This window comes from Mesocricetus auratus, unplaced genomic scaffold, assembly GCF_017639785.1.
Source record: "Mesocricetus auratus isolate SY011 unplaced genomic scaffold, BCM_Maur_2.0 Super-Scaffold_4256, whole genome shotgun sequence".
In the NCBI taxonomy this organism is placed as follows: Eukaryota; Metazoa; Chordata; class Mammalia; order Rodentia; family Cricetidae; genus Mesocricetus; species Mesocricetus auratus.
This window is the reverse complement of record NW_024429182.1, coordinates 38,099,253-38,114,202: the sequence shown is the minus strand read 5'-3', so window position 1 is coordinate 38,114,202 and position 14,950 is coordinate 38,099,253. Positions and strand designations below refer to the sequence as shown.

The following is a 14,950-nucleotide window of genomic DNA, read 5'->3' as shown; positions in this document are numbered from 1 at the left end:
ATAAGGTCTGGACTTCACAACTCTGCATATTGATTGATTATTGTGTTTTTCTTCAGTGAACTCCATCTGTTGCAAAGAGAGGTTGCCTTGATAAGGGATGAAGACTACACATATCTGTGGGCGTATGAACAAATGTTTATAAACTGTTGTTAGGGATTATATTGTTTTAGTAAATTAGTGGTTATGGATTTTCCTCCAATAACCATTATTTCACCAACACTGATTAGTTATCTAGGTTTCCAGTACTGGGTATGGTAGCCCTCTTGTAAAGTGGGCCTTAAGTTCATTTAGGGAGCTATTGGTTGCTACAATAACATGTATGCCACTTCTGTCCCTATATGGTCATCATGCTATGATGGTCATTGATGTGGTTCAAGAGGATACTTCTTAGTATGTTTTTCCTAATTTTTTCTAGTTTTCAGCAACCAGTACTAGCACTGACTTATTGTAAAGATTTTGAGCTTCTTGTTTGTATCTTGTGTTGGGTTTACTTTGAAGCTGATGGATGTTAATTAGTTCCCATGTCAAACCTTGTATTTGCTTTTTTTAATCCACATTTTTAAAGTATACTCTTCAATATGTGGGAAAAACTAATAAACTCTTAAAGACTGGTTCAGTTAAGGATGAGGGCTTATAGATCAGGAGACATAGAGATACAAAATGTTAATTATCTGTTTGTTGGTCATCTATCTAAAATAAAACTGGACCCAATAGTAAGACCTAAGAATTTCCTGTTTTAATTTTTAATTAAAAATTAATTTTTAAAAAGGAACATTTAATTACATGAACTAAAATGAACAGATTTAATTACACCATTTGGCTTTGGAGAATCATTATTACTTTATGTGGTAAGAGTTTATTCCATGTAACTGACGAATAGAATTCCTTTATATTAATTATATCATGTGATTTAATTATACATCTAATGGTAGACATTGTTTCCAAGTTCAGAATTTTTTTGAAAATGTTGTGAATATTTTTGTCTCTTTTAGATGACAAATATTTCTATTTTTGGAAAGTATATTTAATGGGGCAATTACTGTCTTTAAATTTCATTGTTTCATTTTTTTAATTTTGCATACCAACCACGGTTTCCCCTCCCTCCTTTCATCAGTTCCATTTCTCCACCTCACCTCTACCCCGTCATCCATTCCGCCTCCCTCTCCATTCAGATGGAGTAACATATCCCATGGTCCTGCCTCAAGACTGAACAAGGTATCCCACTATAGAGTAAAAGTTCCAAAGAGCCAGCTCATGGATCAGGAACAAGTCCTGGTCCCACTGCGAGGGGTGCCACAAAAGACCAAGCTACACAACTGTCACTCAGATGCAGAGGGCCTTGGTGGGTCCCATTGCAGCTCCCTAGCTGTCTGCCCAGAGTCTGTGAGCTTCGACGAGCTCAGGTTGGCTGTTCCTGTGAGTTTTCCAGCCATGCATGATCGTGATCCCTGCTTGCTCATATAATCCTTCCATCCTCTTTTCAACTGAGCTCCTGGAGCTCGGTCCAGTGCTTGACTGTGTATCTCTGCATCTGTGTCCATCAGGTATTGGATGAAGACTTGTTTCTCTCTCTCTCTCTGTCTCTCTCTCTCTGTCTCTCTCTCTCTGTCTCTCTCTCTCTCTGTCTCCCTCCCTCTCTCTCTCTTTCTCTTTCTGTCTCTCTCTCTCTCTCTCTCTCTCTCTCTCTCTCTCTCTCTCTCTCACACACACACACACACACACTTGAGCATGCATGTATATGAAAACCATAGGACAATAGGTTTTGCTTCTTATCTACAATGTTGGCTAAGAAGATTAAGCTCAGTCACCAGGCTTGGTGGCAAGTACCTTTTCACACTGGGTAATTTTGCCAGCTCCTAAGTCTTTTAATAAACATTTTAAGAAAGTTGTACTAAGAAAATACTATTCTAGTTGCTTCATACCCTTGACAACTCTCTGTGTTGTCAACTTTTCTTTGTAAGCCATTCCTGGAAGTATATGATGTAACTTGTGATTTTCTCTTCCCCAATGATTAATAACCTCGAGCATATTTTGTATTGCTACTAAAAATTAACATGTCTCTTGTGAATTGTCTACTCAAATCTTTTGCCATTTTTAAAACTTGAATTGGATATTTTCCTCATTATTTAGTCATAGGAATTCTTTTTATATTCTGTTTTCATCAGTTTTAAATATATTTATTGCGAGCATTTGCTTATCACTCTTCATTTTAGTTTTCTGATAAATTGATATACAAATTCAATAGTGAATAGTTTGTAATTATAAGTTAGTATGTTTTGAATCTGAATGAAGAAGTCTGTTAGTCAAGTGAAGTAATACTACTGTTGTCTTCTAACGGTTTAAACCATAACTTTCATATTTCTCCAATGCAGACACTGATTTTTTAAAAATAAAATTATATTTAAATTAGAAACAATCTTATTTTACATACCAATCTCAGTTCCCTCTCCCTCCCGTCATCCTCCCATTCCCTTCACAGACCCTCCCATCCCAGCCCCCATCCACTGCCCAGGGAGGGTGAGACCTCCCATGAGGGATCATCAAAGTCTGTCACATTATTTGGAGCAGGACATAGGCTCTCCCCCTTGTGTCTGGGCTGAGAGAGTATCCCTCCATAGGGAATAGGCTCCCAGATCCCATTCGTGCTCTAGGGATAAATACTGGTTCCACCACCAGAGGCCCCATAGACTGCCTACGCCTCCCATCTGACGCCTACATTCAGGGAGCCTGGTTAGGTCCTATGCTGGCTCCCCACATGGCAGACATTGATTTTAATCTCTGCAATTGTTTGGCAACTTGTGAAAAAATTATAAGGTCGATCAAATATCCCACTTTTACCAAATATTCCCTGTTATATTTAATATCTATTGACATTTCTTACACCATTAATGTTTTGATGATGCTTTAAAGGTGGTAGATTTCTTATTTTACCTCATTCATTGGTTGTTGTTGTATTTTAGAAGCATCTCCTTCCATTGTTTATCAGTCTATCATCTATCATCCCATATACATCTATCAGCTATCTGGTTAGAATGGATTGCTAGGCCCAGTTTATTAGGGGGTTTATCATAAGTTGATTACTTTTATTGGATTTTTGGGTTGTCCCAGATATACTCAGTGGGTACCCTTTGAAGCTATGTATTTATTACTTTTAAAAGAGTTTAATCATTAAAAAATAACTTCTGTACTTTATGGCTTCCTAAGATGGATCAGGCTCACCTGAAACTTTTTTAAAAATTTAAATTAGAAACAAGCTTACTTCACATGTCAATCTCAGTTCCCTCTCCCTGCCCTCCTCTCCTATCCCCCACATGCCCCCACAACCCCCCACTCCATTCCCCAGGGAGGGTGAGGTCCTCCATGGGGGACCTCCAAAGTCTGTCATATCATCTGGGGCAGGGCCTAGGCCCTGTGTCCAGGCTGAGAGAGGTTCCCTCCATGTGAAATGGGCTCCCAAAGTCTATTTGTACACCAGGGAAAAATTCTGATCTACTACCTGAAGACCCATAGATTGCCTAGACCTCCTCACTGACACTCACATTCAGGGAGTCTGGAACAGTCCTATGCTGGTTTCCCAGGTATCAGTCTGGGGTTCATGAGCTCCCCCCTTGTTTAGGTCAGCTGTTTCTCTGGGTTTCTACAACCTGTTCTTGATCCGTTTGCTCATCATTCCTCCTTCTCTGCAACTGGGTTCCAGGACTTCAGTTCAGTGTTTAGCTGTGGGTATCTGCCTCTGCTTCCATTTGCCACTGGATGAAGTCTCTAGGATAGCATATATGGTAGTCATCAATCTCATTATCAGGGTAGGACATTTAAGGTAGCCTCTCCACTATTGCTTATATTGCCAGTTGGTGTCATCCTTGTAGATCTCTGGAAATCTCACTAGTGCTAGATCTCTCTTAAAACCTATAATAACTCCCTCTGTTATGGTATCTCTTATTTTGCTCTCCTCTATTCTTCCCCCAACTCAGCTTTCTTGCTCCCCCATGCCCTCCTCTTCCCTCCTCTTCTCCACCCTCTTTCTTCCAGCTCCCAGTCCCCCTACCATGTTCCCAATCCACTCAGGAGATCCTGTCATGTTTCCCATCTCCGGGGTACCATGCATATCTCTCTTGGTGTACTCAACTATTTCCCAGACTCTCTGGCGGTGGCATTGTAGGCTGGCAATCCCCTGATCATTGTCTAAAATCCATATATGAGTGAGTACATACCAGGTTTGCCTTTTTGTGATTGGGTTACCTCACTCAGGATGGTTTCTTCTTTATCTATCTCTGCTGTGCTTAGCCATTCCTCCCTGGGCCCTTGTTTCATTCTGAATGGAAATGTTTTGGGAAAAGATTTCTGAATACTGAGTGTATTCATTGCTACAGGGATAGTCTTAATTGGATGCTTTTCTTTACTGGGTTGAGGCTGAATTTGGATTTATACTAAACTTTTCTCTTCATGAAATTTCTTCTCAAATTATTTAAAAGATGTAAATTTTCATACCAATCTTATAAGATTCTTCTGTGCCTTCCTACATTTAATATTTATATTAAGTACTCATCTACATAAACATTTTCTCAAGTTTCAGTGTATATTTTGACTTGGTTTATGTGTTTAGGTTTTAATAAAAAAGATGCAAAAGTAGAATATTGTCTTAGTCCACTGTAAAACGTACTCATTGATCTTTTCTGTTTCCTTCTGTTTAGTTTTGATAATTTATCTATGCATATTTAAGATGTTAGCCTAAGAAATTATCATTGGCACATCCTGAAACTAAACAGAGTATGTTACCCAAATATTGCTGTTTTTGCACTAGTATTCTTTTCTGGGATCCAGTTGGGTTGGTACATTTGACTGCATTATCTCCCAGTTCTCAAACCTTTGGTAGATTCACATCTTTTCTTGTCTTTCATTGCCTTGGCAATTAGAAGCATGCTATTTGTTCAATATTTTCCTGTGACTGGATTGAGGTTTGAGTCATAAGAAACCACCACAGCAATGGTGTGTTCTCTTCAGTGTTATATATCAGGAGGGCATGGTGACAACATCATATTATTTGTAGTTATAATTTCTGTCATTTAGTTAAGGTTATGACTGACAGGATCCTTCAAATGTACTGTTTGCTTGGTTAGCAATTGGAAATGTTTGGTGGAAGATGCATTAAGACTTGTTCAAATGTTCTGTTTCTACTGCATCTGCCTGTAATGTAATATCCATTCTTTGTTTTTTCCTATAGCAGTTATGCCTGTAGTTTACTATAGTCATTTCTTATTTCTGTATATCATCAAAGATATCCTTCTCTAATACAAAGCTGTTTCCTTCCTTCAGTGAAAGGTATGTTTGCTAAGGGTATTCATACCCTGTGTTGTTAGTGAGATGAGATATTTAGGTATGTATATGAATTCGTGCCTCACACCCATGTTTCTCTACATGTATGTAACAGTCCATGATGGTGCCTATAACCCAATAAAGAACCTCTAGGTTTACTATAGTATTTATTGTGTCTTTACAGAGAACTTCTTTCTCATTTACTGGTGAACATGGATTCCTTTATCTATAATGCAGTTACACATTACCTAGAATACACAAAGTTTCAGAAATATTAAGTCAAATTCTTAGAGGAGCAAATTTACCAACTGAAGAATTATTGTGTGGGATTCTTTTCCTCTTCAGCGTTACCACATTTAGCCAAAACACAATTTTCAAAGTTACCTGTCATTTGTTCTAAGGATTAAAATTAATGTTTTGATTATGTGTTATTCTAATAGTCAATTTGCCTTTGTTATTATATGAACCAACAGTTTGCTGTTGTATTTTTGGGTGATATTTCATATATTGACCTGCCACACTTTTCCTGGCATTAAAATATTAATATGCATGCTTTTGTGAGCATGCACTGTCATTTTTCTTAGGGGTTAACCCAGAGGCTGCTGCAGTGTATCATAGGTTTATAAGAAACTGTCAAATTGCTTCCACACTGGCCTTACCATCTTGTAAGATGCAGTTGCTCCCCGTCCTTGCACAACCATTTCACTGGCATGGTTTTCTTTTTCTCCACACTAATGGATGTAGAGGGTGAACCTTTATGGCTGTTTTTCCTAGTTTTTATGTTAAGCATTCTTTATATACTCTGAATTTATTTTCATTATGAAGGATAAGATTAAAGATATTTGCTCTTAGTCTACAGGCTGTCTTTTAATTTCCCTACTATGAAATCTTGTCAACCAAAATTTCTTATATACACTCAGCAACGTTATGATAGATAATTTTGTTGAATGTGAAATTTTTGTATCACATTTGGAAAGAAGTACCTGATACATGGATTACAGAGTGATTCACACATTTCCCCCTCTATTATTTGGATAGTTTCATTTTGAAATACATTTTTCGTGAAGTTTGAGTTTGTTCTAGTATATGTGTAAAGAATAGATCTATTATTATCTTTTTCCAGATGGCTTAACAATTACTCAAACAGTACTTAAGAGTATACATTTGCCCTAGCAGTTTGAGATGTCACCTTGATCATATGCTACAGCCCCAGAAGTTGTTGGCTCTATTTTGGGTCCCCTTATTCTGCTTCATCTGTGTAGTCATATACCAGCCTCCACATGGCTTTAAGTTAAAGGAGACATTGTATCATATTTCAGTACCACAAAGAGCTGTATTTTTCTCAGAGCTCTTTTGTGCTGTTTGTTGAATTATTCATATATAATTATTGTATCATTCAAGTATAGTTATCTGTTCATCTATCTTTGGAAAAAAAGATTTTTATGGCTCACATGCTAAACTAATAATTAATTTTGAGAAATCTTGGATTTCAATATTTGATTAAAAATAACAAGAAAATTTTAATTCATGCTACTCTCCATTTATATCTTTTAAGTTTTTAAAACAAAAAATAATTTGTACCATAATTTTTTGTAAATTAATTGTATATATTAATTTCTGAGTTTATTGTCATTTTAATCATCTTCTCTTATATACTATTCTTATAAATTATTTATCATATAAAAACATTTATCTTTTTGTATATGAGGTTTGATAATTGACTAATGGTTTTACTACTTGTATTAGTTTATCCTTGATTTTCCTGGCATTTTTGGATATATATTCATATCATTTACAAACATACTTTTGTTTCTTCCTTTTCATGTCTAATTGCATTGATCACACCTTCAGTTCAATGTTAGTGTCATAATTTAAAGTATATTAGGTTTGCCTGCATTCTTCTTGGCATAGTAGATGCCACGAAGTAGATTCTTATTGTTCATCTACAGTTTTCCTCTCTCCTGAAATCTCCATTATTCATGTATCATTTTAATTTATAGTTTGTTTAACATCAGTCATAAATTCATTAATTAAAAAATTTTTTGCACAGTTTCTGCATTTGCTTTCTCTCGATTATTTTTCTGGACTGCGAGTCTCATTTTCATGGTTCTTTACTTAAATTAGATATTAAATGACAGTGAGGAGAATTTGGATTCTGTTACCTGAATATTGTTAAATACTCTTCTAACAGACAGTCATGTCGCTGCCTTATCATCTTGATCTTCAGGAAGCTTGGCTTCCAGTTTTGCTCCCAGCCTAAGAACTATTCTTATTTATGGCTGAGGCTTCCATTTTCAAGAACATAGACATTTCGTAGATCAAATAGTAGATGGAGTTTCTGTCCTGCCTGGTCCCACAGAAGTTTAGTCCCAAATAAGCACACACAGGCTTATATTAATTATACACTGTTTGGCAAATGGCTTAGGCTATCTCTTTCTTAATTATTAACCCTTAACTATTAATCTATCTATTTCTACATGCCTTTATCTTACTGGAGAATGCCCAGTGTCCTATCTTCTCAGCAGCTACATGGTGTCTCTCTGGCAGCTCCTCTGTGCCTCCTCTCCCCAGAATTCTCCCATGGTAGTCCTGCCTGTATTTTCTGCCTGGCTACTGACCAATCAATGTTTTATTCATCAACCAGTAAGAGAAACATATATACAGAAGGACATTCGTCCATCATCAAATGAGGGATTTACCGAGCATCTCTGACTTCCAAGGATGCTGTTGAAGTTTTTCATCATTTTAGTCTGCTTCTGTCTATCTTTATGTCCATGTCTTGCTCTATTTCTTTCTCATTTGTAGTCTTAACGTGACAACATGCAGGCATCTTGAGAGCGATTTTTATGCAGGTTTTTGGGCTGTCTACTTTGTATATGTCTTTTGGAAGGGGTTTCCTCCTAGGCGGATAGTTTTCTAGTGGCTACAGATTTAAACCTGAGTCTTCACTTTCTAGTGAGTTCAGTCCTTCGTCAGAAAAAAAGGATGGTATTTTTAGAGAATAGCCATAAATCTGTGGGCCTTCTTCAATAGATGAAGCCTTTCCTCTTCCTGTTTACTGTTGATCATTTGCCAAAGACTCCAAGTAGGTGCTGAGTACTGTCCTTGGAACTTTTACAGTCCTGATGGGAAGGTTAGTGTGGCTCAAATAACTCACTCATTACTTGAATCCAGAGGGCAAGAACCAAGATGAATGTGAGTGTGATTAATTCTGAAGCTGGTGACATTGAAAGGTGTTGGTGACTGAATAATCTGGAGAGTATTAGTGACTGAATAATCTCACTGTTGTGAGTGAACTGATAGGGAGTTGCTGGCCTAACAGGCCATCAGATTTCTGTGATGACTGATCTGACTTGGGTGAACCTGTCTGCTGCACCTATGCGTATAGACAGCTAGATGCAAACAAACATTTTTTCTTTTCATTTCTAAAGGGGGTGGAGGGTACTTAGTATTGAAACCCCAAACTGACTTCTACATATTGCATTATACTTCATAGGAAACCTCATCTGTAAGGTAGTCCTTATACTTCATAAAGTTCATTTGAACATTTGAAATGTATAAGGTAAATTTCTAAGAGAATATTTGTCTTTTAAAAGTTATTTGCTCACTCCAGATGATCGAGTTCATTGGTCTCAGAGACAATGAGGCAGACATATTTAGGATTTATTTCTTATATTATTTCATTTGGAAATGGCAAAATTAATTTTGGCAATTTTATTTAGCAGTGTTCCCTATCAGACATGCAAAGATACTTTCATCTGTAGCGTCATCAAGTAATAAAGTGTTCAGTGTGAGTCACATAATATGGGGATTACAAAGGTACATTCTATTTTGAGAGCACTCAGTATATGAGAATTTAACTGCTAGTTGTTAACTTTAAAGATGACTATAGTACTTATTAGGCATTATGTCCTTAATTCTGGCTCTGTGTAATTGGTCTTCAGACATATTGAAATAAAGTATAACCTAAAATAATTTGATTTTCCCAGTTTCCATCCAAAGAATCACGGAAAGACATGGGTTTATGATATGTATAATATCAGTTTTTGCTAAATAGAAAATCTAATCAAGCATGAGAGATGACTCAGTGAGCCCCTGAGTGATGGTCATGTCTCAAGTCTGACGCATTCTTATTAAACTTGGTTATAGTTGTTATTCACAGGCTTTTGGTAATTCATGGTCTTCTTAGTAACCCCAAGTCTGTTTCATTCCATATGCCAGTTATAATTTCAGCATTTTTTCTCTTTCTGAATACATTTTTAAAATGTGGGTCTAAATTCTATCATTGGCTATCCCAGTAATTGATATTTTATTGAGTGATATTTTAAGGAACTCAATATTAGCATATAAAAACTAGATCAGTAATTGAGATAAATAGTTGGAAGTAAAAGGATGATAAAACCAATACAGTAGTTGAATGTCAGGCATAAAGTCAATTCTTATAGACATATAGAAAAAATAATAGTTAACAAAATTGAAGAAATGGAATAAAGGAATATCTAATCAGATCTGATAACCCATGGGAATGGCAAAGGATGAGGCAATTTGAGAAGAAAAATGGCTGCTGAATAATAAATAGCATCGCAAAGAGAAAATACAATTTGAGAACAGGATTGGAATTTAGGGATATAGTGAGTATAGAAATGCATATTTGGGATTCATTCAAATGGAAGTGATAAATGGAGTGTTCAGAATGTATAAGACAGGGTTCGGCATCACCCATAATAGAGCAGATGATGCTGTGGTAAGTCTGTGGCACAAATTTATAGAGATGTTTTGTCTTGAAATGTTTTGTTGTGACATATTCCTGAGTGCATTTTTGCATTAGAAGTTGATCTCTTTTCCCTAGCAGTTTGCAGCTCATGTATATTAACCATAGTGTAGCCTTTGAAATTTCAAAAGCAAATGAATTCCTTGGATTTTTCTGTACTGCTTGCTTATTATCTTTCCGTAGAAGCACACAAGAAAGGTGTGAAGCAGGCTTAATAAGACAGCTTTGAGTGATTCCCAGTCTCCGGTGACTTGCCCAATTAACTATAGTTGGGTTTTGATTTTTTTTTTACCAATTGTTATACTGGAACACTAATGTCTTATCTCTCAAGATACCAGTAGTTTTGGTTGATATTTTAACTAAACTAGAGGAAGAAATAACTTTGCTCTAAGCTTTTAGGAGGATTATTTTTCTCATCCCACATGTTTATAAGGGGCACACACATTTCACCATCACCTTTGGCATTTCCCCTGCTAGTTTCTCAATGCAAGTTTGGAAATCATCCCAAGGCTCTCCCAGGTGAGGAGTCATCACACCTTATATGTGGATTGCTGGAAAGTTTCATTTCTCAGGAGATGTAGGGTAAAGTCTTCCTGTGTCTTCCTCACATGAAGCAGCTCCACGTCATCTGCAGACTTTCATATTGCCTTTCATGGGGTGGAAGTGTGCAGGCTTCCTGGGACACATGCTATTGGGAGCAGGTTACAAACTAGATAGCTCATCCTTGCTGAACTGTTACAGCACAGACATTTGTTAGCTCTGAATTCTGACAGGTTCCCTATGAGGAGGTCATGAAGTCAGTTCAAATTCAACCTCATCCAATACCCTTGGTAGGTTTATGTTCTCTGATGGGATTCTATGTGTAATTGAGTTTGCAATATTTGTTTAATGCCACTGTCACTAGAAATATTTGATTCAAAGTCCCAAGTTCTGCCTTCCTTTCCCTATGTAGTTTGTATGGATCTAGAATGCAAAAGATTTAGTACAGACCAGTGATTAACTAATACCATTTGGATGGAGTTCTCCAGGACTCCACCAAATCTTAATTCAGATTTGATGAAATAAACACTTCAAAAATCCCCCACTCTTGAAGATAATATACTAGAATATATGGCAGAAACATTGTCATACTTAGACAGTCATACAGCTTAGTTCTTGGGGGAAAGCTCAAAGGCATTTGAATTTTTTTAAGTGGCTTGTTAATTAAAGGCTTAAAAGCACTACACTGAACTTTAAAAAATTACAAAACTGTATATGAATGTTCAACATGATGTGAAAACATTGTGAAATTATGAAACTAAAATGAAGTATGTGAAGAAACTGGCAATAAAGCAGGTACGACTTTTTAAAATTTAAAATAGATTCTTTTCTCATAGAATATATCCTACTTATAGTTTTCCCTCTCTCTACTCCTCCTAATTCCTCTCCATTTCCCCTCCCCTCCAGATCCACTCTTTTTCTGTCTCTCAGTAGAAAAGAACAGGTTTTTACATCTCATAGTTCAGAATGTATTCTTATAGACAGACAGTAATAACTAACTTGGAAAACCATGATCTTATTTATATAAATATGCTGCCGATTTTAGCTAATTACCACCTTGTGTATTATTTCACTGAGGCAAGCATTTGTGGCATGAGCAAAGACTGAAAATCAGTGAGACTGATCATTCTCCTTTGGCTTAAACAGACTTTATCACAAGATGTCTCAAGTAGAAGTTTTATTGTTCTTTTTTTATTTTAAATAGCTTGTTTTACATGTCAATCCCAGTTCCCTCTCCCTCCCCTCCTCCCATACTCCCCCATCCCCCCCCCCCAGCCTCCCACCCTATAGCCAATTCCTTCCACATAGGGCATATCTAGAGTCTGTCATTTCACTCAGGGTAAGGTCCAGGCACTCCCCCTAAGAGTCCAGGCTGAGAGAGCATCCCTCTTTGTGCTATGGACACACAATGTCTGTTTGTATTCCAGGGATAAACACTGATCCACTGCTCAGGGCCCCATAGGTTGCCCAGGCCGCCTCACTGACACACACATTCAGGGGGTCTGGATCAGTCCCATGCTGGCGAAGTTTTATTGTTCTTAACAACAAAAACAAAAGCAAAAAAATCATACAAGAGCCTATTAGAGTAAAAGTTACTTTTCTGTTCTTCCAAGAGCAGTAAGACTCTGAAGTTATCTGTTTAACTAGCCAAGATTAAAACATGTAACAAGATATTTGTAGCACAGAGGTTATTGTGTAGGTAGATGTAGTATGGTACTTAACCAGTGTATTCAAGCACCAGAATTTTCTATCACATGATCATACTAAGCTACTTAAGAATTCATTTTGTAAACAATATGACTGTGCAATGATCTGTAAAATATTTATTTACTTTGTTTATAAACTATTTTATGTCTTTCCTTGAGCCCCAAAGCTATTATTTTACAGTAGACTGGGGATTTCCTTTGATTATAGGATCTAAGCATTATTCTGGAACAGTCCTCCCAATATCAGTCTGTCTCCTCCCCTTGGTCACATGGTGTCTTTGTGGTTATTCTGCTGTTACCTTTTATGCAAATTCCAACATTGTCTTCCAGGAAAGACACCTGTAAGCTATGCCTGTATTCCTTCTAGGACGTTACTCAAATGCCACAATGTGAAGGATGTACCCTTCATACAACCATGGTGCATTGTATACAACCTGCCAAGCTACTTGGGGCATCATCTTTTAGACTGTTGGAACCATCTGTGTTTGGGGTGGTTTGCATAACTCTGCTTCTTCTCCTTAAATCCCAGTCTCATTTGTGTGCATTTAGGCATGGTCCTGTGGTCTTCAAGATGTCCATTGCTTTGTTCCTGTTTCTCTGAGAAAGAGAAATCAGAAAGGTATTCTGTATTTTCCCTACTGTAACACACTGAGAATCTAATTCTTTGCTATTAGAGAAGTATTGGAAGACACAAATTCTCACACTCAGAAACACTGTGGCCATCAGCAGCATAACTGGTAGAGGGCTGCATTTAGAGAACACACTCATTATCCTTCATTTCATGTAAAAAAATCATATAAGAATTTGAATCTTAGCATTGCCACTTATGAGCAAAGACTATACAAATGTTTTTCTCTCACTAAAGCAGGTCTCCAAAGAATGAATTTTTGTTAACCTTATTGCATTTCTGTGTGTCCCTGAAAGTGATTAAACTATATAACCAGACAACATCTCAAGTTAGTCTTCTGGGAATTGAGGCTCTGGGGCAATGAGTGAGCTGTTCCTTTGAATGACTGATACACATGAGCTACTACACAAAGAGGTAGCAGGCCTGGACTTGCAGAGGATGTTTTTGGGTGCTGTGTTGGGAACATGATCCAGCTGGTAGCAGACTGAGATTTCTAGTGTGTTGCCTTTTTCCATTGTCTTGCTAAATTTGGCCCTCTTCTCTAATATTTTTCTCATCTGTCAAGTTACATCCCACAATTTCTTCTAAACAGAAGATGTTACCTCCAAGGAATTTTCTGTATATTCTTTTTATGGAAGTTGATGCAGGCTTGTGTTTTAGTTATTAGATGCTCTTTACATAGCAAGTAAATGAGAATGCCCCCTTAATAGAATTTAGGAACCATAAACATTTATTTTCACATAGCTCCTTTTCTTGGAAGAAAGAATTCGGAACAACTGTAGAAGACCCATATAGAGTCAAGGGTTTTGAGGGATGTGTTGACTCATCTTCATCATTACAAATCGATTATTTTACCCTTTACAGTATTTTTCACCCCATCTTTTCAGCCACCCTCTCCTTACCCAATTTGTCTCACTTGTAAGCTATATAAAGTAGCAGTCCTTATGTGACCCTTTAATACTGCTGCCATACCCTCAGAGGCTTAGCTCAGTTCTATGGCTTTGAGATACTCCATACTCAATTCTTGTTAATCAATTGAAATATCAAGGAATCATTGGATTATTAAAGCTGTCTTACTCTGGAATCTGCTGTATAATTGGCATTACATTAGATACATTGAAAATCACATACAATTAGAATATCTAATCACTTCTCTCTAGGTGTTCATTTGAGAAACAAAATAAACACAAAATGAGAAGGCACCTTTGAGATGGTTGGTAGTTAAATAGAACCACATGGATGTTCTTTGGTTGTTGCTGTTCTATATGTTTGTGTGCAACAAAACTGACTAATCCAGTTAATTTTGGGTGCCACTGTACAACTGGACATATTCCGCATAATTGATATGAAGTGTTCCCCAAGGCTCATGTGTTTGAAAATTCAGTACCGAGCTAGTGAAGATGGGGAGGGACAATTGAGTTGAAGTTGTAGCTAGAAGAAAACTGGTTCCACCCTGATTCCAGCTCTCCATTGATCTAGCTGTTCCTGTCTGATATGGTGTGATGTTGTGGGATTCCCTCCTAGGTCCTGTTGCTGTTTTAGCCCCCAAATAACACACAGGACATTATATTAATAATGAAGCTGTTGGCTTCTAATCGGCTAGCTCTGACTTAATTATTTACCCATAATTACTAATATATATATATATATATATATATATATATATATATATATATATTTATAAGGTCTTAGCTTACTGAGCACTCAGATTTGCGTCCTCTTCCTGGGAAGATCACATGGTAATGACTCTCTTCACCACATTTCCCAGAATCCTCCAAGACTCCTAGTCCCACCTAACTTGCTTCCCTTTGGCCAACAGTGCTTTATTCATGCCAATCAGACATACACAGAAGGACTTCCCCCATCGTCTCCTCTTTTCTGTCTAAATAAAAATAAAGGTTTTAACTTTAACAGAGTAAAATATATAACAGAACAGTTATCAAGCAAGAACTATAGTTACAATAGTTTGTCCATTAACATTTAGTAAGATTT

At 36.9% G+C, this 14,950-nt stretch overlaps 1 protein-coding gene across 1 annotated transcript in view; it reads left to right on the top strand.

Annotated features, from left to right (window-relative positions):
• Positions 1-14,950, top strand: part of Trpm3 (transient receptor potential cation channel subfamily M member 3) — an 866,780-nt gene that overhangs the window by 179,586 nt on the left and 672,244 nt on the right. The window lies entirely within an intron of this gene.